Source organism: Bactrocera latifrons, unplaced genomic scaffold, assembly GCF_001853355.1.
Source record: "Bactrocera latifrons isolate USDA-ARS-PBARC rearing strain unplaced genomic scaffold, ASM185335v1 scaffold_110, whole genome shotgun sequence".
Taxonomy (NCBI): domain Eukaryota; kingdom Metazoa; phylum Arthropoda; class Insecta; order Diptera; family Tephritidae; genus Bactrocera; species Bactrocera latifrons.
The window spans coordinates 937240-946184 of NW_017534520.1; positions in this window are offsets into that span (position 1 = coordinate 937240).

An 8945-nucleotide genomic window follows, 5' to 3' on the forward strand; every position below is an offset into this window, starting at 1 on the left:
AATTCTAAAAAATAAAACTTTGGAAAATGGCCTAATAAATTTTTTTTGTCAAATAAAATAAATTTTTTTGTTACAAATATCAAATATTTGTTATTGCTTTATTAAAAGTATGAACAAAACTAAATACTAAGAATGAAAATGTTTCAAAGTCAAAATATAATTACATAATATAAATTTTACATATATTTAGAGCAAAACAGTATAAACAATAAAGGCTTAAAAATAATAGGATCATTTTTAGAATTTGAATATTTTTAAGCAAATTTATTTAAATTATATTTATAAATTATTAAAAAAAGAAATACTTGAAGTTAAAAATATTTAGTTCCACAGAATTACATTAGATTACTACAGAACCAAAATTTATTGATAAAATATTAAAATTATATTTTTTAAATATACTGTCGAAAATGATTGTGGTAGAGAAGCAGGAGTTGAAATTTGTGTTGCCTCTTTTTTTGTTTTTTATTGTTTTCCGAAAACATTATAAAACTTGATAGATCATTAAAAAAAAATTTATACAGTGTAAAAAAAAAATATATTTTAGGAAGCAGATGTTGAATCTCACGGTTCGGAAGCTCGGACAAACATCAACATTATTTTTTGTATTTCTTACTTCAGTGACTTTTAAGCAAAAATGGAAAATATCAAATTTAAAATATATTCTAAGACTTATTACTTTTTTAATATAAATTTGCAAATAAAAATTGTGAACTACCAAATTAGAAAAATTGTTTAACGTAAGTTTTTTTAAGCAAATTCTCATAAATAATGTTCATTTTTGAATCTCAATAGGAAGTGTTGAAAAAGGTTGTGTGTTAAAAAAGATAACAATGTTTTAGAGAGCAATTAAAATGACAAATGACAAATTTAACAACCTTCACTTTCAACAACACTTTGACGCGCTGTCGAGCATTCAAGATTTAGTAATATGCCACAACAGTTTGTAACAGCTGCCTAAATCAGCCAAAAGTTGATTAGTTCATTTCACTCAAGCACTTAAACACAAAATTGCTTTTGTTGCTATTTTATTTTTTATTTAAATCTTACTTTTTAATTATTGAGTACACTCTTTAATATTTAATAAATATTTGTCGGGTCGTACGCGTTCAAAAACCTGAAGCGGCCAGCAATGAGCCACGCGTTCACAAAACGAAAAGCGCACAGAGCTAGACAGAAGTGGAGCGCACTGTAGGCTGTGCGATTTTCAAGTCAAAAGCCAAAAAACAATAATGACAAAAGCGTAATAGAATTTACAGCTTCCGCTCGCAAGCAACGTGAGGAAATAGCTGGATGAGCGCTTTTCCGACACTTGCGATATGGTTTGAATGTAGTTGCTGAGCGCCGGATGTAGGGAAGCGACTGCTAGGCGGCGTATGGCTAGCGTTTTGGTTAAATTTGTTTGTTTGTTGTGGTTTTTATTATTTTTGCTTATCAAAGTTGTTTTCAAATAAGCGCGTTTATGGGCTCACGCACTGCTTTGCCGTTTATGCAAAGCGCTTTTATACGCTCACGATGGCAGCGGTTAGCTAAGCGTAACACTCTCGCATGTGGGAACTAAGCAACGCGGTTAATGAATACAACGCGCGCCCGGTCAAGCAACTCAATATTATTAACACCACTTGTCAAGAATCAAAATATGCAACTGCCTAAATTATCGCTTGAAACGCGTTGAGTGTCGCTTGAAATACGTTTAATCCAAGCGCAAATATATGCCAGTATACGTTTTAAACTAAGCGCGCGGAAATCGCTCGGAAATAATTTTTTACTGCATGCGTTTATTCAAAAAGCTGTGTTTATGCTAGGCTACTAGATTATCAGTGGCGCTATGCTTGGTTACTTTCTGAGTATTGGTAAGTTATTAGCGGGCAAAAGAATAAGAACGCGACCGCTCGTACACGTTGTCGCTTATAGACTGAAGCGTTTGGTAGCGGCTGTTGGCTAAAAAACATGGCCAGAACGGCAAGAACGCAACGATGCAACTATTTTGTTGCAGCAGCAGCGCCGATTGGATAGCACGCCGATTTTGCAGCAATGGCAAAGCAAAAACAAAACAGCTAGACAGTAGAACAACAGCGCGCGGCAGCACAAAAACTAAAGCAAGAACAACAAACTAGATATTTACAAGCTACGCATATGGCAAACTAGAATAGTTGCATGCACAATTGCAGCCAGCGGCGTACAGCCAAACACACCGCTTTGGCAAACTGCAGACGTACACGGAAGCGGCGCTCGCAAACTGCACTCTGCACTCACCGCTATGCGCGCTGAAACGCTGCAATCAACGACGCTCTCAATGCTATTGATAAATCTCAGTAAGCTAAGAAATTGAGCGCGCGCGCATCACACCAAAGTAGAACGCGCTCAGCTGCAAGCTTCGATGCAGCGCTTCAGCAGACGGCTTTTGCCGCCGCTTAGCTCAAAGCTAACCACCGTTCGCAATTCGTTGCCCATTGGCTAACATTGCCCGAAGCGTCGCCGGTTATACTGTCGTGTCGTCGCCGCCAATGTGGCGCCACGAGCCCGCGTAGCTATCGTAAACGTCCGCAGCTGGCGCTATTGTCATCTGCAGCAGCGCTAAGCTGCACCGCGTGTACTGGCTGACATTGCATAAAAATAAAATAAAAATAATTTGCTGAAACACTGCATTTTGCTAAGCACACTAACAGTTTTATTCCAGAAAAAAGTACTGTGCGTTGTTATTGCATTCGACGACAAGCGCCCCGCGAGGCAGCGCTCAAACGACGAAAGCCAACATATTTACAAGTACTGCGTTCGCAGCCGTAGTGGTCTACCGACCGAACATCTACTCACCACACCTCTGCGCTCACACAGGAAGTATGTGGTAATATTATGTTTGTGTCACTTGCGGAAGTTCAAGTGCCGCTACTTAATGGCTTCTTTCGTGCAACGGATTTAACATGCAGCCAAATCCACCACGCTTCCGAGCTGACATAAGTATAAAAGCAACGAGTAAGAGTTTGTGCAGAAGAGTTTGTTGGTGAGAGGTGAGAGCATTAACAGTTAAATACCGTTAGATTAGTGTTTGGAGAGCGCAAGAGCCCGTCTTAAGGAAGAGCGTTGCTCTTTCTTTTATTAACATTGCAGAGACAAAGCGTTTGCCTAAAAAACGAAAGTTTATGGAAATAACTCCCTTGCAATTCGCTAAGCTTAAAAAAAAATTACCATTTATGAAGTGCAGTTTCAACTACTTTCTACTATAAATATACCCTGAATAAGTAAGTTAGCCACGAAGTTTAGCCTTGTGAGTCTGTATATACGTGAGCTCGTCACTCAGTGTTTAAGTCATCTTTTTCAATAATGAATCCTTTCCTCCTCTCCGCAGAGATTGTTCGGACAGACGACCAACACATACATAGCTGTCCCATAAACCGAACTATCAACCTCAAGTCCTAGGATTTTTTTTTTTAGTTGACAAGGCACCGTCTCGAAGTTTAGCGTAGATGATTATCGAATGCATTACTGCAACTTATGAAGACCGTCTTCAAAAATTACGATTTCATAGTTTTACTCGTTGTTCGTCGTTGTGCCGTTATTATTTGAATTTACCGTTCATTTTGCCCAATATTTGAAGCGACACCTATGAACGCTAAAGCATTTTCATTTGTAAAACATGGCAATTCTCTTTCGCTTAGTTGTAAAATATTAACATTGAGGTACTCTTTCTAAAGCTATGGCATATTCTCTTAGTTGTAAAAGAGAGTTTATGGTATTGATACTAAGAGAAATATAACATCTTAATACTCACTCTATCGGGTTTTGCTAGTTCATGTTATAACGGTAAAAAGTGAATATACCTTTTACCAAGCCTTAGGAAATTCCTTTTTTAAATAATGAATCAGATATCAACTTTAACCTTATGAGTTAAAAAAATAAAAAAATAAAAAATACATAAATTATTTTGAATAATATTACAAGCGAACTATGCACGACAGAAAATTGATAAATGGACATATCTTTCTCTGAGGTAAAATATATATATTTTTATATTGAAATAGATGTTGAATAGCAAAGCAATAAAATTTTTGAAACTTCGCTGCGTCTCTAAGATTTTGGCGCTTTATAGATTTGTGAGCAGGTAAATCATTTAAATCACCCTTTTTAATTCTTAAGGACATTTACTTTCTTGTAGCGGTAACTATAACTCTATTCCTTAAATTAAGGAAATATATTTGAGATTTATATTCAGTATATATTTGGAAATTGATATACCAGAGAATTCGTCCAAAGTAATTTCCAAAACTCACGAATTAGGTCTTTCAATTTACCAGCTCAGCTAAGTCGATCCATAATAAGAAGCTAGTTCTACCGAAAAGTTTCGGACTCACATATTCGAGCTAGTTTATCAGATATATTAAATATTTCATGAGAATTTTCCCAATCACATATGAAAAAACAGTTTTGAATCTCTAAGAAAGTTCGTATATGTATATTATTAAGTTCGGATGATTATAATATGTATAATATACACAAGTAAAGTCCAAAAGCTTCATTTTGAAATAATATATAGAAATAGAAATAATATATACCACATTATTAACAAAATTTTCCTGATATATGTATGTAAGTTAATTATACTTGTATATTTGGAAATTATTGAACCACAGACTATTATCCGAATAATTTAAAAAACAATTCAGAACAACAAAATAAAACTAATAATAATACTTCAAATCTCAACATTATAACTTCTAACTTCATTCTCACCTCACGCAGCTTGCCTTAATATTTACGGTACTGTCACTTACGCTGTAAGCAACAGTTGTTCACTCTGCTCCCATGAAAAATTCACCACCAGTTAATCCTAACATTAGACGATAACACTACTTTTCTTCTCTCTCTCTCTTTCTATCTCTCTTTTGGAAATTTGAAATAAGATATGTTAACTGTGCACTCAACGCCCTTTCTTCGAGTGCATTTAATTTTGTGCTCACTTCAAACTGTTCCCACATATTCTCAATTACAGCGGTGGCCTGATAAAAGTACTACTTCGAAATTTTGTGGTGAAGAAGGATTAGAAAATGTATTTTAATTGTATTTCAACTACAAAAATTTCATTTCATCTGCGTTAAATTCTAAAAATATAAAAACAAAATATAAAATATTTGTTTCTATTATGATAATTAACTTTTATGGCAATTTTGTGGCTTCAGCTTACCTGCAATTTAATAATACTGCAATATTAAGTCCACCAAATAATATCTAGGTTAGATGAAGTCCGAAAATTTCATCTGCAATAGAAGAAGTCAACAGACTCTCAGTATTTTGTGTATTTCTAAATGAGAGAAACTAAAATTTAAATACTTCCAAGTCACAGAAAATAAGAAGTGTTGTATAGCTTTGCTCAGGTCAAAGGACATATTCATTTCGCATTAAGATAAAAGTAAAATTTTATGTATTGAATGTAATCTTTAAAATACAACCAAGATTTCAAAAATAAGTTTATAGAGGTTTCTGGGTAGGTAGTATTATTGGTATACAATCACAAAGCCTTATCGTGATACCTTGCTCAGTATCTAGAACATCTTTAATTGAGTCAAGCTCACTAATACACTTGTAGAAATCAGTATGGCGATTAAGAAAGACATTATTTTATTTCAACCATTTTTGGTATTAAAGCATATTACGTCCAATATCAACCAATATAAATATTACATAATACACGATAGTCAAAGAAATGATCGTAATATACAAAAAATTCGTAGCGATATACATTATATCAAAAAAACATATATTTTCATTAAAAATATTAACGGCACAAAATCCATAGTTTCTGTGTAAGAGATCAGAGCACGAGAGCACGGCGAAACAAACAGCCGCAATTGAATGTGATTCCTTATAACGATACCATAATTTTTTTCGAGTTAATCTGATTTGTTTGTAATTTTATAATAAAAAGACTTACAGAAGACTTTATTGCTACTGTGATAAAGAATATGGAAGAAAATCCGAAAGAATTCGTCGGCAATCGTTCGCAACTAGAGCTGTGCCCATCCACTTTATGGAAGATTTTGAGCAAGAATCTTCATTTGCGGGCTTACTAAATCCAACACATACAAGAATTGAAGACGAGTGATCATCAAGCGCACATTCTGTAAATGAGCCCAAAACGAGACCGACGATTCAGATTTTCGCAAATAAACTTTGTCACCGCTGAAGCTCTATTTTGGTTGAATGGGTACGTAATTGAAAAATTTAATTTGGAGTGATGAAAATCCGCAAGTCATTATTTAGAAGCTATTGCATACTCAAAAACTTACTGTTTGGTGTGATCTATGGGTGAAGGGAAACATTCTTTCATATTTTTCCAAAAATGAAGTAGGTCATAATGCTACAGTCAATTTAGAACGTCATGGAGACTTGATTACTGACTTTTTCGTTCCAGAATTTTAGAATGTTAATGTAGACGATCTTTGGTTTCAACAAGGCGCTGCAAGATGCCATACAGTCAACGAGTTGTGGAGCTTTATGAAGTCGCTTGTCTATGCAGATAAGCCCAAAATGATTGACGGCCCAATTGCTACAAAAAACGGTTGAAAATTATACCGTTCGGGCGGAATTTATTCAATCGATCAGTTTTCGCAAATCAATAGAAAAACAAAGGGCAAACCTTTATCTTTATAGTAAAGCTACTCTCTGTGCCATAATATTGAACCATATGCCATTTCTTATTTGTGTTTTTGTGATAGCAGAGGATAATGAAAGGCCATGCATTTCGAGGTTCTCTAATTTGTTAAAGAATAAACACAGAAACTTCAAATTTAATGGAGAATGTTAATTATCATTCAAAACAACATTCTTTGGCATTTATTTTTTGAAGATTATCTCTTTCAAATGTTGGCCGCGGTTACGTCTCAGTTGGTCCATCTGTTGAGTCCAATTTTTTATTACTTATTCTTGTACTGGAACATTTCGACTAGTAACTGGCGAACGACATGCGTGATGTTACGCTCCAAGCACGGACTTGAAGCGGGATTGTCCATATTATATATTGCCACAGGTCTAACTGTGTGATATCAGACGATCTTGGTGGCCAATCGACCGGCCCAAAACATGAATTTGTCTACTCGCCGCAAGGTTTTCTCAGTAAATACGTTTATTTATACGATGGAAAGCGACACCGTCTTGATGAAACAAAATGTTGGCGAGACCACGAACATCAATTTCAGGCGGTTGACGGTTACATTCTCATTTGCGATATGGACCGATGATTCCACCGACTCACAAACCACACAAAACTGTTGTTTTTTAAAGATAAAATGGCAGCTCTTGAAACTCTTCAGTTTACTCTTCGTCCTAAATGAGGCAATTCTACTTCTTTACATACCCATTGGGCTAGAAATGATCGCTGAACAAAATTTGGCTCGAAAACGTTGGATCTTCTTAGAACTCTTCAGGAGCCCATAGAGCGTAACGATGTTACCTGGAATAGTCGAGCGGCTTCAGTTCTAACAGAAACTGTGTTTTGTGCGTTTTTAATTTAAGATCTCGACGTAAAATGCGACAAGTTCAGTCGTCATTCCGAATTGTTGCGAACGACGCCGAATCGGCTCTTCGCCTTCTTCGTGTACACTCTCAGCTACGTCTGCTATATTTCCTTCATTGCGTGCTGGTCGACATTCTTTACAAAACATAAATTTTCTTAATAAAGTTGAACGATTTTTAAACCTTGTCCAGACGAAAGTCTTCCTATAATGAAATGCCACACAATTCCAAACAACAGTAACATGAAAGCTAAACACGGCTCACGGTGGAAAAAATACCATTGAAATAAGTACCTCTACTTGGAGAGCCACTAGCTTTAGCTAATGCCAAAATATTTTTTTGAATGTTTAAGATTCCGCTCTTGTACGCAAGTTCGAGATTTGAAACTTAAGAACCTCAAATTTTCTACAGCATCAAACCAATTCTGCTTACTGAAATACCAATTATGACGTTATATAATGTTAAGAGGCATTTAGTCTACGTAAAATACCACTATTGCTCGAAAGGTATCAAATATACATGAAGTAATCATGTCCAACATGAAGTAACAGCGGCGAGAATACTCTCTGATCCCTCAAAAACTTTCAGCTGCCATCACCGCCTTGAAAACGATAAAATAATTAGCATTAAATAAATAAGTGTAAAGTATTTCGTGCCGCAAAACGAAACTCGCCACTCGTCGTATATCTACGTTACTTTAAAGCAACAGCAACAAAGCGTTCTAACGGTATTACAGTTAACAAACTCATTTATAATTAATCAAGAGTGTCAATAAACGACAAAGTGCCAGACCGAAGCGGTGCTGATATCGCATAAACAACTACAACAGCGACACACAATAACAACAACAATTAGTTGGTAGAAGCCAAACGCATTGAACCTACAAAATTTTAGGGGTCAAACAAACTTTTGACGCTCCGCGTGACCCGGTAAAAAGGTAACCGAGCAGAATTGTGGCAAGAGTTGAGCTGCCACAAGCCGAGTTACTGGGCGCATCGAATGGCTGTTTATGCACGACAGAACAAAGTGAAAAGCACCAAAAGTTTACAAATTAGCAGGGTTAGCGGCGAGCAAAGGCACAGAGGGTGCTAGGAAACTGTGAAAGATTTGATGTAACTGTAAAGAGGAAACTGAAATTGAATGTAAAGAAAATATACAAAATGTGCTCTAGAAATATTAGAAAAAAATAGAATTTAGATAAGAGTTAAAGCCGAAAAGTGTTCAAGCATAGAAATGACGTACCAGAAACCAAAAGTATTAATAAGGCACTTACGAGTAAATAAAAGGGAATTCAAAAATGGAAGTGAAATAGTGCAAAAAAAGGTGAAATGAGCTACACCCACCAGTCAAAGCTTGTGGTTGCACATCCTAAGTCCACAAAGTACTGTGACGCTGCGCTTGATCGCCTTCGCTTATCGAATGGTGGCGATGGAGTCTTG